At 35.4% G+C, this 18,697-nt stretch overlaps 1 protein-coding gene across 2 annotated transcripts in view; it reads right to left on the bottom strand.

Moving 5' to 3' along the window:
• Positions 1–333, bottom strand: part of FSTL5 (follistatin like 5) — a 283,314-nt gene extending 282,981 nt beyond the window's left edge. For both annotated transcript variants that reach the window (XM_079306656.1, XM_079306657.1), the window contains exon 1: positions 53–333. The gene's annotated coding sequence lies outside the window, so the exon portion shown is untranslated. The remainder of the gene's footprint in view (positions 1–52) is intronic.
• Between the last annotated feature and the right edge of the window lie 18,364 nt (positions 334–18,697).

Genomic DNA, 18,697 nt, shown 5'->3' with positions numbered 1-18,697 from the left:
ATATACGTGCGAGTGTGAATATAGATATATATATATTAGTATTGCTGCTTACCTTGTCCAAGAGTCACTAAAATCTACAAGGGGAGAAGAAACAAATCCCCCCAGCTCGACGGGTCCTCGCTCAAACCGCAAAGAGAGGAACACTTCTTCTTCCTCTGACAAAGCCAGAGGCGGCTGGGCGGCGGTGCGGGGAGCGATGCGCGGAGCCGGCGGGCGCGGCGGCGGCGCTCGGGGCGCTTCCCGGCGGAGCAGGCGCGGAGCGGGCGGCGCGAGGCGCCGGGAGGCGGCGGGCGCCTTCAGCACCGGCGCGGCGCGGACAGCAGCGCTCCCGCCCAGCCCGCCGCCCGCGCCGCCTCCGCGCCGCCCCCGCGCCGCCCCCAGCGCCGGGCGGGCTCCCAAACTTGCGCTCCCCTTGCGCCGCCCGCCTCCCTGCCCGGGGTTGTCGCGTTTTTCTGCGGGTGGCGGCGCGGAACGGTTCGTGCTGCCCCGGCCCTTCTCGCCCTGCCCGCACAGGGGGCTGTTGCCCCGCAGAGCACACCGGATCCCGCCTTCCTTCCCCTCCTCCCCGCCATCCGTGGCCCCGCTCTGTGGCCCGGCCGCCCGCGGTGCCCGCGGTGCGCGCAGAGCCCCGGCCCGGGCGGCGGCACCAGCGCCCGGCAGAGAGAGGAGCGGCTGCGAAACAGCCAGGAACAGCCCCCGGAGCACACAGGGGTGTTGTGCCGGCCTCTTTCACCCGCAATAATACACAAACGGGCTATATGAAATCTCCAGTATGATGGAGGCTTTGCGCACCTGAATAAGTAAGCCCGCACCAGATTAAAGTGCTTTAGTGCCAAGGTAGAGGGCCCTGGTAACCCTTGCCAGAAACATGGACGTGTGACTGGGAATCTTATTTAGTTATGCAAAACATAAGTGGGGGGAAAAATCACCTTGAGATAAAACCATTAATTACATGCTCCATTTATAAGCAGAAGAAGTACTTTTGGATGAACTGGAATAATCAAAAAAAAAAAAAATCCAAGTGGAAACTAATTGCCTAAAAAGTTACAGATATACTTACGTGAAGTCAAGCAGAGAAACAGTATTTTGAAGTCTCACTTGATTTTTTTTTTTTTTTGAGATAACAGGTTTAGTTATCTGATTTATTACTTTTAAATTAATTTACTATCCATTCCCACCACTTCTAAAGAGTAGCTCTTTCATCTTCAATGTGAAATCATTATGAAAATTAAGTATCTACTCCTCATGCCGTTATAGATTACCTGTTTCGTGCCTTTTGGAAAAAATACATTACAGATTAAAGTATTAGACTGTCTTTAAATCACCCATGGCTAGGGTAAAGCCAGACAGAGGTCAGCTGCTCTGACGTACATCAGCTTTCTAGGTTAATTACACTTGTGTCTACATGTGGAATGAACACATAGTGAGAAACAAAACTAGGTAGATACCGTACCTAAAAACTGAACTAGTTAACATGGGAAATAATAAATCAGGACAGGCTGGATTTGATTAGTTTATTGCTATTTTGTGAGGGAGTTCTTTCTGGACTGACAATTAGGTCATGGCACTGCAAGAAGGAATATGATTAACTTCGACACACAGAGTGTGGAGCATGAAGCCAAATAAACCAGACTTTCAGCGACCCAACCCTTTCTAATTGCCAGTTATCATGAAGGCAGCTTGTCTGGCATCTGAGTTGCATTTCTGAAACCCTATTATTTTACTTCTCATTTTTCTCTTAAGCACTCTCAGTTTTTTTGCAAAGTACAGACAGTATAATTGCACTACTTAAGGACAATTTTTGCAGTACAAAATTGACACTGAGTCTGCTAGCACAGCTGCACCAGAAACTCTCGAGGGACAGAGGTAAACCCCAAACTGGCTTGTTCAAAAACTGAAGGCAAATTGAAATGTGAGGGTGAATAGGGACCTTGTTCATCCATTCTGCTTTGCCATTATGAAAGTACATGAAGCAATCAACAATTACGTAGATGTTTTATATAACCCAATTACTGAGGTAGTTGGGAAATCAGTCAAATTAAGGTCTGATGTATCATAACTTACTGCTTAGCTTTGCAAATTAGTAGACAGTGAATCCCCAAACTAGCATATGGAAGACCCTCAAAGCTTCTGAAAATCTCTGTATCCTGTGAGGACTTGTAGTCCTAAATTTCGGTGTAAATAATGATACAACCCTGTAATACATTAAGGTATTGTGGCATTAATAAATTAATTAATAAATTAAAATTAATTTAATGTATTTTTAGCTCATCCATATTTTCTAATTTTTCATCTAATTCAGATCTGTATCAGCTGTAGACCATAGTTGGAAAATAAATTTTGTTCATTCATATCCTGACATCTTTCTGTCTTTGGCTTAATGGATATTATATGTGAGCTCTATTTTTTTACGTTGTTGGATCTGTTTTTGCACACACAAAAAATATGTGAATTATTTTTTTTTATTATTGCTTTGTTTGGTGTCCTACACATTATATCATCACTTTGCAGTTCAAACTTTTTCATCCATAGAGTGACTGGGATATTACTTTATGGGGTGTAATGCAGACCAATATATATTATTGTAATGAAAACCTTATTCTGTGCCTAACAATTAATTGCTAGTCCAGAGAGACTGTTGCTGCTTAGTGGTATATTTCTGATTTCCATAACCTTAATTTGGATACTTTATGATCATATCTAGAAGACCCCACATAATATGCCAGTTAGTTTTCTGTTTGGTATACTTCTGAGCTGCATGTGCTAGGCCATCAGTTATGCCTGGGTTTTATGTTTTCTACCCTAATTACTATATTTGAAGCATTTTCCATTGGGCAGAGGAGAACACATGCAGTAAGTACTAGGATTTTCTTGTAAAGATGAGAAACACAAAAGAACTTCAAAGCTGTTTATGTTTGTTTAGACTATACATATTAATAATAAAGATTCTCTATTTTGTATTTATGAGATGCTGTTTAATATGGTATCTGATACAGCAGGAAGTTTTATGCAAGACAAAGAGAAGACCAAAGTCTCGGTATATTAAAGGGAAGGTAATGCAAATAATAGATTATAAAAGTTATTTTAACAACCTGCTCAGTATTGTCCATGCTGTGGTTTAACTCCAGTTAGTAGTCAGAAACAGTCCAGAGGATTTTTTTTCGCACTTTACAGCCTATCCATAATTCACTGAAGTTAGAGCAATAGTCACTTTCTTTGACTATTTAGTATTTCCTATTCTACTGCAAAAAATTCTGGACAAGGCATTATGTTCCTTGTAAGCAGCATTGCACCCCAAATGAATGCAGAATTAGAGAGTAAGCATAGTTTTTCAGAAGTGACTGTTTTTCCTCTCTTGGCTTTTCTACCACCACCATTTCAAACACAATTAATTAAATTTTTAATTTTTTTTCTCTGTATTTTGTGTTAATAATCAGTCAGGGACAAAAATATGACATATCAAACACTTGCCTTGTTACTTACTCTTTAGATTATTCCAATGACTTCTGTGTGGCTTGGTACTCCTCACTACCTGCAAGTTCAATGACAATATTTTATTTTTCTGTGATCTATCTTTAAACATTTGAATTGAAAAGCATTCCTATTATTAGTTACCAAAAAGTTAGAGTATTAATATCTGATACTACTAAATATTAAGTAATTTGTTGTCCCAAACTATGCAGCAGTTACAATCTGATAAATAAGACTAAAAACCAAAAAAATAATTATTTTTGTCTTGAATGAAGAATATATAAAACTTTAAACACAATTATATTTGTAGCTTAATATAAAAAATAGTTTTCAGGATGATAAATTCTAATGATTAAGTCTTATTTCCAAATATACAGTCCAAACTACTGCCCTTTGTAGCATTCAATTTCCATTTCTTCTTAACAAATTATTCCTCTTTTTTTGAGGACAGCAGCTGCCCCTTCAGTGCAGCTGTTACTAGTGAAGATCATTGATTAGCTTGAAGTCAATGACACCAAAGGAACTCTCAGGATGCTCTGATATGAGATAGCATGAATAATCCTCCAAATCTCTCTCTCTCTCTCGCACACACACAGCATGAAGTTTGGACACATACCTCTTTCCCTCATTTTCCACTAGTCTAATTCACTCAATGTCTGTTCAATGTTTTAATGAAATATGATAGTGCATCCACTATAGACTCAGTCCTGAGCAAAAAGCACAAGAAATGCACTGAGACCTGGACCGGTGCTTTGATAACAGCAGGGCATCGTGAGCAGCAGAATGACAGACACTGGCAAATGGCAGAGGGGAAAATTAGCTTACTCCTGGCTTGGAGAAAGGTTGTGCCAACCATCTGTCACAGGAGATCTCCCAAATGACAGCAAGGATCATAAAGGCACATTAAGGTTTTCCCCATATCACCTCAAAACCAGTTCTCCCAAAGGGACCCAAATAAAAGAAATATGCATTGTTTCTCACACACAAGAAACCTACATTTGAAATTCATCAAAATAATTCAAATGCATGCCACAAAACAACAGATGTGGACTCAGAGTGTGTGGGGGAAGCCTAAGCTCTGAGGTAATTTCTGTAGGTTTTTCATTATGTGTAATAAAATAAATGCCATAAATTCATTTCGGTGTGTAGTAGATTTGCAATGATAGTGATTCTGACAAGATGACATTGTCCCCATTCTCATTTTGTGAAAATAAAGTTACAACTGATTAAACAGGAAGGAGATAGTACACTACAGAATTAATATCCACATTAAAAATTACTATTGGAAAATAATTAGGCAATGAGGATAAATATTTAATGTCATATTGTCTAGGTTTTTTCAACTTCATTTGGGATCAAATGATTTCATTATTCATTATCGTTGAAATCTGAAAGCATACTACCACTCGATAGTGGATAACACAGATTCTATTAAAAGAAACTCCACACAAAGAGAAAGCTGCAGATACTTAAATTCAGTGCCTAGTGACAGCATTTATAAGAGATCTCTTAGGGCACCTACTGGGGAACCTAAGTATTGCATGCCAAAGAAAGCCTGCAAAAAGGGTAAAAATCTTTTTAATAAACCAGAACATCAATTCAGCCTCTTTCTCCCCTGGGCAGTCCTCTTTCTATTGACTGTAGTACTTAAAGCAAATAACCAAATGAGAAAACTTCACAGCTGAAAGTATTCACTGATAGAGGAGAAAGAGCAGTACTCTACATTTCAAAATCTGGCAACTCTTGACTATTTAAATGTGTGTTAAGTTAAATATATTTAAGTTGTGTTTATATAGAAAAAGTATTTTGCATTTAAAATTTTACTAAAACCACGATGAGAAATTTAATTCATAGGAACTATGTATTGACAAGAGTGTCAAAGTTTTTGGATTAGGCTTGTTTATTCTTCAAGTTAGTTTTTCAAAGTATTTAGATTTTTTTATTTTTGATTTTTTTTTTTACCTATGAAGTTTTTTGGTAGTAATCCTGACATTTTCCATATAATTTTCATTTGCCATTTGATTTATTTCTCCCCACCAATACAGAATATCCTCTATTTTATAGCTCATTTCCTCAAAGATCCTCACAGGTGATTTCTGGAGACATATGGTGTGCAGCTAGGAGTTTATCTAAACTGTGACAGAAAACTGTTGCTTAACTTACTTTACAGGAAAGATAGCTTTTGAAATTTTGTCAATAAAGGTCACAAGCACCTCATATCAGCCTCATAAAGCTGAATTTATTTTTAAGCAAAAGTTCTCTAAGGGCCTCTCTCTGTTCCTTTAAGGTATTTTTGTGTTTTCCAAGAGCCTGTGACCTGTAACAGTCACTTATAAACTCTAGGGAGAACTGCCGGGCACCTTGTTAAAGACACCAGCACCAAACTCAGAACAGTAACACACCTAACCTGTACTGAGGCACACTGTTAATATCCACTGTCTCTGCAGTAATCTATTCCAAACCAATAAAAATCACCTTGAGCAGAGAATAAGTACCATCCTTATATTAATTTTATGCATTACTATAGGAATTACACTTCACGAAAATTCTGAAAAGACATGCAGATTTCTTCCTACATTTGTCCTAAATCTCAGTGAAGGGGATGAAGCACAATCACTTATTTTCAAGTGGATTTTCCTAGGGAATAAGCCAATAGTGATTTTGTGTCTGGAACAAAAAGCTAAATTAATATACAGTGTTGTGTAGCCCAATGCACTCCTAGTTACATATCTCATCATGTGTCTGATCCCGTCCCAAGTTGTACTAAGAATATAAAGGAACCAGTTCTTCAAAGAATGCACTTACTGACTTTGAAGCAAGTAGGTCTGTGAACTCTGATATCTGTACAGGGTAAGAGACATTTCCTACAGTTCTAGAGAACAAGAGGAGAATGTAATAAGATACGTAGATATATCCTACCCTGTCTCTCCTTGAGACCAATCAGCTTGTCCCAGAAGAGTACAAAGAATATTAAATGGGTTGAGTGTTCTGGCTTATTGTCTCTGTGACTTTGATACAGCAGAGTTTCTCGCTTTTTAAGAGATAAATTTCATCAAAGGTTGATACCCATATTACAACAACTATGGTAAGGAATGCAGTGAACTTTCCAGCTGGGAGACAATGTCATTATTCTACATGTCAGGTAGTTCACAGCTCTACTCAGCCAGAATCCTTCTTTGTCTTTCCAGACCACATTCTAACAATCTGAATAAAAACAAAAAAAATCAAGCTAAGTTGTTGAGGGAAAATGGAAGTTTCATCCCCTGGCAACTAATTTCTAACCATTTTGTCACTACTTTTGCTCAGAGGAATGATGTGATATAAAAGGGGCAGTATAACAGCTTCATGTTGTCACATCCTAAAAGAGAAAATGATATATTCATACTTTTTACTTATAAAGTAGTTCCTGGGATGAGATTAAATCTGTAGTCTTATATTCTGCCACACTTTTTTCATTTTATTTCATTTTCCTTTCTTTTTTGTAGGTCACTCTATAAACTCTGACACTCACAAGAAACCAACTACTCCCGCTACTAATATAGTGTTAAATATTAATAATCACATATTTTTTAAAAAATATGAGGGATGTGAAATGGTTAGTTGAGACTCTTCAGTTTTTATACCTCTCAATGAACCCAGTTCAGGAATCAGCCATCTCTACTCCAAAACTTATCTAATTTAAAGTGACAGACCTTTAATTACATATGACATACTATCCAATTATATGTAGAAAAATCTGTTTTCATCTGTACGGTACTTTTTTAAAAGTGTAGACTTGATGTGCCAAAAAAATCAGATTTTCTTCAAATACTTCATTCAAGAAGAAAAAAAAAAAAGTGCATTACATCTTGTTAAATATTCACTTAAAAGACCTCCTTTCTTGTAGTTTATCTTACCCTTCATGTAATTTCTATTGAAGTCAAAAATAGGCCAAGTAGGTTCTTGTTCATCAGTTTTGTGAATTTATACAAATACGAGAAGGATTACCCAGTCACACATGAATATAATAAAATTTTGGGGGAAAAAAAAACTAGGAAAAAATAAGATCTTATTTTGGTTTTAAAAGCAATTACAAAGAAGGTGTCAAAATTCATTATAAAAGATTTTTTTGTGTTTATCCTTAACATATCTAATTACTCTACTACTATTCACAAATACAGATCGCATTACTTCCATATACAAGAAAAGAAAACACAAATGCCCTCTTTTTGCTTAAATGGGAAAAATACTGAGAGGCTAAGTTGTTTAAGCAGTTAAAAAGAAATCTGGGGCATTGCTGTGAACAGAAGTCTCCTATTTCTTATTCATTCTTAATCACATGATAATCCTGCCTTATCAATCCATATGCCTATTTAAAAGCAGTGATTACAAGTCATCAATAGTGATGATCCAATATTTCAGTACAATTGAAAAAGACACACAACTGAACTTTAAAGAGAGTTCAGAAAAATCACAGTAGTCTGCCTTTCAGCATAAATGGTACTGCTTGCCTGATATAATCCAATACTGTTTATTCCAGAAAAATACCTGTAGTCACTGTAAAAATGCCTGCTGTGCTCACTTTGCTTAGCATGTGCTACAGAATATACACACACCATATTATTTCCCTAAAAGCCTCCAGAGATACAGACAGTACAGTTACACTGTCAACATTTTGAAGCAGGATCAAAAGACATACCACACTTTTTCATTTGCTTCTCTGCTAAATCAGTTCCTTGTTTTCAATCAGGAAGCCAATATCATTCTGAAGTTTCAGAATCCAGAGATTTACACAGTTCATAGCACACATTAAAGTGTATTAGGTGCTACTCTCAAATATAGATATTTAAGACATCAACTTGCAAAATCTATTTTTTTCAGGTACATGTAATTTTTAATCACCTATGAGGTGTTTATTCTTAGTGGTTTACTGAGCACCAAAGAGACAAATTTCAAGGCAGCAACCAGGTGAATAAACCCAGAAAGCCTCTCCTTACTCCACCTGCAATCGTGCACTACATAAACTTAGTGATCTGCAACTAGTAACATGTTTCATTTGGGAGTTATTTGACCATGTATCGATGCCTCTCAGTTTTGAGGGGTGATGGAGAAAAAAATACAGCCGAGGTATAGACAGAGAGGTGTGGATTAGGTAAAATTACTTACAATCACTATAGAATTTGCAAAAATTCTATAAAAAACAGGGACAGAAGACAAGAATTTGAAGTACAGACAATTGTATTTTCAGGAAAGGGTATTTCCTGAGAGAAACGTCACTGGAACAACCAAGGAGGTTAAATGGCAAGACAAGATCACAGACAAAATATTCTCTGGACAGCTGAGTACAGGAAGTAGAGATAACAAGAAATGACTAAGAGACCAAAGAAAGAGTTGAAGAAAAAGCAGGGGAGATGGAGAAAGAGAGAACAGAATTAAATTCCTGAAATAAGTGAAATGTCTAGAGATGGAGAATGCATAAGAAAATTCAGTACATAAAATACTAAGGAAAGGGGAAAGAAATATAATGAGATCACCTCATGTTTCACCTGCTATTTTTTTTTTAATGGAAAGCACTTAGCAAGATTTTGTTCACAATGAAAGAAGCAAATAAGAAATTCAGAGAGATGAATCATTACTTGTTTCATCCAAAAAACAGCAAACTGTAAACAAAAACTGTCACTCTGAATTGCAGAACTAAGAAACCTCAGTTAAGTATCTGCTTGGAAATAACAATTTGCATGTGATAAAAGAATGTCTGTATCTATTACAGAAAAAAATAAACCATATGTAAATTGGTATTATTGATAATCATTTATTAAAAATTGTCTACAGATGAAAATATAGTCACATAGTAAACTCTCAGATAAATTTGAATAACAAAATTATTTCAGAACCTGTAACTTGGCAAATACAGAAATGGCAAAATTAATGAGATATCCATGGAATATATTTGCAGAAGTAGTAAGAGTAAAGTTTTAGCTATCTCAGCTGTGGCTGCTAACCTCATCATGCAACATAGAAATACCTTAGTAGGTAATTTAACACTAAAACAGGTACAATTGTCACAGAATCACAAAATTTTTAGAGTTGGAAAGGGCCTCTGGAGATCGTCTAATCCAACCTCCCTGCCAAGATAGGGCTGTGGTAGCAAAGCAGACTAAGATAGTACACAAACCTACTGGTAGTGCAGCTTTAGTGAAAATTTCCTTTGAAATACAGTTTTAAAATAAAATACAGTTTAATAATTGTGGAGATTATGCTCTCTTTTCTAATTTGGTGATACAGTAATATTCAGTGGAGTAGCCTCAGTCTAAAACTAAATATGCAGAAACAAAGCCAAGTTCATCATGCTGTGAATTTGCTAAAGCATTCCAGCAGCACTATAGGAAGAGTAAAAGAGTTAAAAAAACAGTTCAGAAAAATTACACTGGTACAACATACCTATTTTCAAACATTAAGAGCACTATTATAGGAAGTGCTTTGATTTTCTGCCCTTGCATTTATCCAACTACAATTGCAGCCAGTCCAGTGGATCTGTTTAACTATGTTTGAAACACTGTGTGACTATGTATGAAACAGAGGGATGGCTGCAAAATTAAATCATTGCTAAGATAGTATGGAAAAGTGCATTGTCAAATAAGCAAAGTAATAATATGGATTATTATTTTGAGACATGGATTTTATTTCTATCCAATTCTGTGGACTATTTATTAAGTACAATTTCATCAGATCAATCCTGTGTGTTAGGATGCAGAAGTTTCATTTCACATCTACAAGCAATGACTACTAAATTTTACCTCAATGCAGGGCCAGCCAACCTACTTTAAACTCTATCCTAGCTTTCAGATCTTTCTTCAAATCCCTCATTCTTATCCATCTGAAACATAGAACTGGTTCTAATTAAACCCAGTATAAGGTCACTATACAACTTGACCTTATTCTTTATACTGATATAAATCCAACAGGTCTTAACATACTAATGACTAGTCTGCAATTTACTGTACACAGGTCAGTTCATAAAGCCTCTTTTTGATAGACAAATCTTTGTGGTATATCAGAAAAACTATCATAAGAATGTGCTTCTGTTTATATTGACTCTTTCCACATGTTGTCTATGAAGGAATTAAATACTATTTGGACTGATCCAAGCTGTAATTGACTTTTCCAACTGATTCCATCTTGTAGCTTTTGGAACTTCTCTGTTTTAAAATTCAACTTTGTACAGTCTACAGATATATCATTAACCAAACATCTCTATTTATGAGTAGCTTTTTGGGGATTTTTTTTTTTGTTTGTTTTGTTTTTGGTTTGGTTTTTTTGGTTTTTTGTTTTGTTTTGCTTTTTTTCTGTTTTTGTTTTTTTTTTTAATTATCCAGCCTTCAAAATCTCCTAAAAAGGAGAACTCTGGTGCTTTTAAATGTAGGGCAATTTTCCTTATTTAGTATATGATTAAGACTATTCTTATGTTATTTCCTTCAATGAATTCTAAAGGAATGAGACAATTATTTTGATACATTCCCGTAGAGTCTAACTGAAGATTTAGATACCTAATTTTAAGCATCAAGACTTGGAAGAATAATCATCCTTGTTCTACTTGAGCTCTTCCAGCAGTGTTTGTTTTGATTAGATAAACATAAAATAATTAGGAAACTCTCAATATGAATGTTTGATGGTTGATTTTGGCACACCTTCCTGTGGTCTATTTTGTCACCCCACATACAGCTCAAAATTTCATGCTGGCATTAACAGCTGTGCTTTTTGTTTCCATTATCTTTTGTGCCATTTTCATCAAACATGAAACAGGAGAAACTCCTTGGTGTGTTACATCTTATCTGTCACATGCAGTGTTCTGAAGAGGAAATGTAGAAGTGTAGAAGTGTAATCTGTGTTATGGAAAAAATTAACAAGTGGAACGATCTGTAGAACATAAAACATTCACTCTACATTGCTTTCCTCCTTTCCTTGCAAGTTTATATGACTCAGAAGTGAACAGCATACATAAAAGCATCCTATGGAGCTCTATGGACTGCACTGCACAATGTGGATCAGAATTTTTAGAAAAGTGCTCTCCTGAGACGTGAGCATTTCAAATGTCATACTTCATCCCAGCTAAGATAAAAGAAGGAAGTTGTTTGCTTTTTAGAATTTTCAATATACTTGAAATGAAAAACTAATCACATATTCTTTCCTTGCAGAGGATGATTAATTCTGATTTTTTGAACTGTAGCTGTACTGTGCTATAAAAAGCACTATTGACTTTAGTAGACTCTTGGTAATAATAATTAAATTACTAAAATTTTAATAAACTCACAAATAATGAAAGTATCACATCTTCATAATACTGAAAAATAATTGATGTAATTATTTAATTGCATTGTTTTTATCGTTCTTTATTTATATTTTTACTTCATTTTAGCCATGTAATCTTTTTTCCTAAATTCAATATACAGCTCAAAATTATACTTACAGTGCTTTCGCCTTCTTGATTTGCAAGTTCTTGACCCGTTTTAATATACAAATACACCAGGTGTTATTTCTTTAGGCTTCATCAATATCACTGAGGTTCTGCCCACATTTTCTTCTAGGAAACAAGTTTTCATGAATTCTCCTGTAGCATCTAATCCAAAGGATGTTGTAATTTTCTTGATGGAACATCAGTATGTCCAGTATTTTAGGTAGATTTCCTTATTTCTCAAAAACAATTAGATTTCTCTCATGTTCAGTAAATCAGACTGAAGATACCATGTCGAAATAGACATTTATTCATCCTACAGGAATTCATCTGAAGTATTACCAAACTACTAAACCCCAAGAATCTGATTATCCATAAATAAAGTTTGTGGTACATACTTTATATTGTTTTGGTTCATTGATTTTGTGTGAAGTTTTTGTGAAAGTTTACCCAACAACAAAAATTGTAACCAAAAAGATTGGCTTCATAGCCAGTGTCAAAAATTGTGGGAAAGAGATGCAAGGCAGCATTCAAACTAACCTGCAGTGATTGTGATTTTGGTTAAAATGCCCATGATGACAATCACCAATTTTGGGAGTGATAGTTTAGTTGTTCTATTTCTTATGCAGAGGTAAACAGAAAAATTGTATGGAAGTTTAAATTTGAATTAAGAAAAAATTACCTGTGGAAACACTTGACCAGAGTTTTACAGAAATGTGTGTGATAACTGCTGTATACCCTAATCCCCTCATTCCCCAGGAATAGCTGATGCTTAGGAACTGTCAGTGGCTTTACACAAAGACTGTGAAGCATGTCTAGAAGTTATCAAAAGAGCAGATAAAGGTGTAAATATCAATGTTATTGTTTGAAACATACTTTAGGAGAAAAAAAATACATTCTGTGGTGTCATTAACTTCTGTATCCTGCTACAAAAGCTGTAAGTATTCCATGTTTTCACTAAATGCTAGTTTTAACACTTCAGAGTTGTGCACTTCTGTTTTATTTGCTAGTATTTCGCTTTCTAGTTAAGCCATCTGAGGTATTGTTATGATGACCTAAGTTCTGTTTGTTACTGTGTTAATATATTACCTGGAGACCATATTAAAAGACAAGCGTCTCTTTCTTTTCTTACATTAGTCCCTGTTGTAGCAACACTGAGAAAAACAAAGGCCATAGAAAGGGAGAGAAGAATCAGAGCATTGAGGAGGTCACTACAACTAGTTCAATAAGTAGAATAAGTAGTAATACTTCCAAACATGTGATCTATTGAACTTGTCCATCTTGCTCTTGTGAGATTACAGTCCTTTGCAACCTCCAACTTGCCTGTGATACCACAAATCCGTGGTGAAAACCCAGCTTCCAGGAGCAGGCAGCCTGAGTCTGTGCTTATCAGTTCTTCCTTATGAAATATGATCTTACTGCGGTGTCAAATTAAATTAAGATTGGTGCTTTTTGTATCCTTCTGTTTTATAGTGCAACTACCTGGGGAACTAATTTGAGAATGAAACTTTGATTTTTTATGAGAACTCTTTCACTCTGAAGATTACATAATTTGCACTGAATTTGTTAATGTTTAAATTATTTTAGAGCACATTAATTTTAAAGTTAATACATGGTGATTTTCGTCAGCTAAGAGTGTTAGAGAAGACCAAGTTTGCAGTCTCCTAGCTTCACTAATGCCATTCATTTTCCTGATCCTTTTCAGAGTATTTGATGTCTCATACTAGTGAGGTCATTAAATCAACAAGAAGGTTGAAAAACATTTTTTTCCATATTTTAACTTGGAAGAATCCAGAATTGCACTTTGACACTGGTTTCACATGAATGCTTCCCAGTAGATGCTTTGAGTGCCTCTGTCAACCTCCCCCTCTCTGTAAGCTCTTTTCAGCAAAATAGTTATGTCTCTCTTATTTTTATCCCATTTTTTAACTCTCTTCAATCTTATTAAATCCTCTGCAAGAGAATATAATGGCCAGATGATTCAGTGTTTCCCATCTGTACAGGAAAATCTCTGGTAGCATCAGTGAAGCTTTTTATGTAAAATCCTCTAATCTGGGCAACATTATTGTGCAGTCTATCGGGGAGATTTTATGAAATCATAATTCTTTCAAATTTAGAGGAAAAATAAAACACCACACATTCAAAAGGGGAGGATTTGGAGAAGTATTTTTTAAATGGAAAATTATCCTTTTTCCTCCACATTTTTTAGTCTTACATCTCTAGAGAGGTACGGTAAAATTGGATTCTGTGTACTTTTACCAAAAAAAGGCTTATTCAGAGAGTTTTCTGTCTATCTCTTATTTCTGTTATTCTTCTGAAACACCCATGGGATATGCCTTGATGTGCTGAGTGAGATTGCTCCTCCATTTCACTTTATTTTGTTGGCTTTATTTTAAAACTGTTGACCAGAAAACACCATGGCTGCTACAGAATGCTCATACTTTTCAACACTTTCCTATTCATCATATCAAAATTTACCACTTCAAAACACATGCTTTGTCTTTCCATCATGACTTCTAGATCCCCAAGGACCTTTTTTTTTTCTTACATTTGCTTCCTGTGGTATCATTTGTGCTCACAAATGATCTCTGCTATAAGAACTGTAATTAGAATAGTGTGCTTCAGCCTTCAGGCAGCTCTGAGTAAATATGAGAAGAGTGCTGTTTGGATCCCTGAAAATAAGTGCTGCTTCTTTCATTTGGTTTTATACATGACCTGGGGTCTAGAAACTGGAAAAATAAACATAGATTTACTGCTGTCAGTCCCTTGCCAATAAAACATGTTAAACCTGGATACTCTAAACTTGAGTTTACAGTATGTTTTATCCAAGGTTTTAACTTGATCGCACCCACGAGATCTGTGATGTTCTCTGTGGGATTGGCAGATGCAGCTTTGGGACATGAGGCCCAACAGAAAACACCCTTAGCAGCTGTGCTTCCCTCTGCTCACCCCCAAACACTCTCATTCTGTAGCCTTCTTCTCCTGCAGTCTCCTCCTCTCAAAATAACAGTACTCAAATACAAGTTGCTAGAGACATCATGGTTTCAAATTTTTCATAATTTTAGGTTTTGTTTCTCTCCTAATGTTTATCTTTGGAGTTTTTCCTGAGCTATGAATTGTTGTTGAAACAGAAATTCTGAAAATAATATTATCATAGGAAAAAAGAAAAAAATTCTTACTAGGAGAAAATTTGAAAACAGCCACATTTCAGTTGGAGACATAAAACAGTAAATTGAAGTCTTACCTAAAAAGGAGTAATATGTAGTTGATTATACGGCACACAGACAGAAAATATCAGTATAGATACTAGAGTGTAAAAGGATAAAATTTTAAATTTGTCAGAAAAGCACAGCTTCAGTGGCAAATACTTACAAATGTTTAGTAAGTATAAGAATAAACTGAGTACATTCAATAAAGAAAGCAGGCAAAGAGGCACAGTTATACCTGATAACTACTTAAGTGACACAATGAAATAGATGGAGGATTAAAATGCGAGATTTAAACTGAGGGGCAGTGAGCTATAACCTCTTATCTTGGTTTTTTTCCACAAATTGGGAGATATTACACTCCTCTGACATTATCAGACTCTTAAAATAATGTTTGGTTAGTGTCATAACCAGTTCTCATCTCTCCTTGATTGATAGTGAATTCTTAAGCTATTTTTAATACCAAGTCACTGATTAAATTAAGTCAAATCTAGTTAAATAAGTTACCTAATTTTACACACATATCTAGACCATCAATGCTACTTTCATATCCAAAGCTTCAGTGCAATGTGATGAGTGCATCTAATTACTAGCAATGTCAGCTTTAAAGGCACTCCTGGCATCACAGCTGGAAGTGTCTGTGTCAGGGAAACACCATCCACAGACCTCAGCTTGCCATCTTACACACATGAGCACATAGTGACAACAGCCACATTGTCATACAGCTATTCTTGTACCTTTAGTATTGTCTTACAACAGCAAGAGTACCACTTTACAATAAATGTGGAATCTCACAAAATAACACAGACATAAAAACCACCAGCTGGGTAGCCCAGCCTACCACATCTATTGGTTTTATAATGGATTTTACAGCACTTAAAATATTTTTTATCACTCCTTGAGCTTTGGATTCCTGCAAGAACTTTGGTATTTAAGACAGGTAAACACAAAATGAAAACCACAGGTTGACATGGTTCAAACCAGTTTTGATTTGGAGCTTCTCATCTGCACATCAATATCCATAGCTCAGGCTGCCTTTCCATTACCACACAACCACTTTTACCAAATTCCTGAGCACTTTACTTTGCCTTATGCACATGTAACTCCTTGTCATTGCATTTTTCTCCATACCTCCATACATGGTAATAATGAATGACATTAGCATGGACTTGATAGGAGAGCTGGCTGTCACAGCAAATAAGCAACAAAAGGCAATACTTAAATGTCTCAGAGCACTTGAACCAATTTTCTTGGTTACTAGTATATTTTAGCTTGTGATTTCTTTTAACAAGACAATATATTATATTTTTTCCAAGCTCATCAGATTTTATCAAGAGACTAAAGATAATTTGGATCAATGCCTACTACATTAGTTTTGGTCCTATAAAATTACCCAGTTTTTTTCCTTTGAGCTGAACAACATTTAACCAAGCAATGTGCAAATAATGGTATTTAAAGCCAATAAAGGGAAAACCTTGGTAACTCTACAGATACCAGAAAGTTAGCCATGTTTTTATCTGTAAGAAAAAGTCAGTGTTTTGATTCAGCACTGATCCTCATTTGCTTACTACTATCCCTTTTTCATATGGGTGGGATGATCAGAGCACTGGACATGAAAAGAAAGCTCTCGAAGAGAGATGAAGAAAATGCAAACTAAAAGATGTGCTGATGTGTCCTGTTTCACAGCAGCAGACTGATTCCCTGATTGTCCAACCAATACCCTCTTTAGTGATATCATGTTTTTATAATTGCTTTCAAAATGTTTTTCTCAAACAATATTCTTCTGAGAAGCTCAACACAATTGATAAGGCAGTTTATTAGAGAAAGGCCTATTTAGTTTTCTATCAGCCAGACTAACAGCCCAGTTTCATCTCGCTATTATCTTTCTTCTTCCTTTTAACACCTACACGTGTTCATGTCATCCTATACCCTAGGAATATATAATTAAGAAGTCAAAAAATCAAAAATAATCCTGCACTCAGTGAGAGGACAGAAAATACTTATATGATAATTTTTAAGTATCTACTGTTTAAAAATTATTAAATAATAGGTCACAAAACACAGTGTCTTGAGTCAATACTACACTGATCAATTCAATTACTGTCCCTTCACTTGCTTTGCCTGAAATAATTTCTGCTTTCACCCGAGTCAGTTCAACAAAGGGAAACTGATCTTTATGAACTTAAAGTATGATTCTACCTTACAATGAAAAATAGAAGTGATTTGTTTATAGATTTACATGTAAAAAGTGATGATGCAAAGTGTGTCGTTTGCTACAAATACTTCCACTGGCACTATCTACCTGGTGCCAAGATTTGTATGTGTACATATACATATATATATATATATATGCACATTTGTATATATGTACATACAAATTTATCTTACTCTAAGAGTGGTAAATGTATGTTTATTCTCCAGTCTAAGTAAGTCTAAGTCTATTTTCTTTCATAAAAGATAACTGTACTTTTAAAGTAAAAACATAAAAAGCTCAAAAGGCAGAAAATTAACTCAAAAATAATCTGTGATAGCTCTTCATAATAACACCATTTAAAAAAAAATAAGATGAGTATAAAAAGACCATTTTAAATATGTTTGGGGCATTTATAGTAGCACTTCAGAGCGATTTATGTTGCAGGGTAATTTTTATTTTTTATAGCTACTAATTTTCACCTGGTGAATCTGATATTTCTCAGACCACTACTCATTTGTGCACATACTCAATGGTTTCTAATCAAATATAGCAAACCACATCAATTTTTCTTTGTTTTCAAAAGTGATGGATGACTTATCTCTGTTCAAGAATGTGAAAAACTACAAGTTTTCCTTGAAAAAAAACTTAGATGGCAAGGCCAAATTACTTTTAATTTTCATGTAGTACATAACCCCCAGTCAGTGATAAATTTCCCATCTTTTCCTTTTCACACAGACATGATTGCCCAGCAAGTGTCTGCATTCTAAGTGTCTTTCTTAAGTGCTGTTTCCAACTTTGGATCTCTTAAATTTCCTTTATTATCACTTGAAAATTCAAAAGCTACCCTATGATTTTTTTTTTAACTACATTGAAAAGGCTCATATTTTGCTTAAATCATATTTAGTATGAGTAAAGGAAGACTTTACTGAAGACAGACTGTGAACTACATTATTGGAAGTAAAATACAAATAAAATGGTCATCATAAACAAGCTAAGGGCTTATGCTTTTTGATTAAAACAAAAACATTAATGGCTTCTTGTTCTTTTCCAGTGATCAAATACATGCATATAAAATATTTTCCAGATTCATATTTGTCCAATCAATTTATATTTTTCCAAATATGTGCAAAAAGCATTACACTATTAATATCTGAGACAATTGAAACTAATATTGCAAATTTTCATGGGATAACATATTAAATGCCTTACAAAACAATAAATCTTATTGTCACACTCATTGTTCACCCTTCACCTCTTTGTAGGCTTATAACCAAAAATAACTCTTGTCCAAACAAATTCTAAATTAGATATACCACAAAAATCAGAGGATATTTTGAGTTTCAAGGGACTCACAAGGATCCACAGAATATTCTAAGTCAGAAGGGGTCCACAAAG

Source organism: Erithacus rubecula (assembly GCF_903797595.1).
Source record: "Erithacus rubecula genome assembly, chromosome: 5".
Lineage (NCBI taxonomy): Eukaryota > Metazoa > Chordata > Aves > Passeriformes > Muscicapidae > Erithacus > Erithacus rubecula.
The sequence above is the reverse complement of the archived record's forward strand: the minus strand, read 5'-3'. Positions and strand labels throughout refer to the sequence as shown.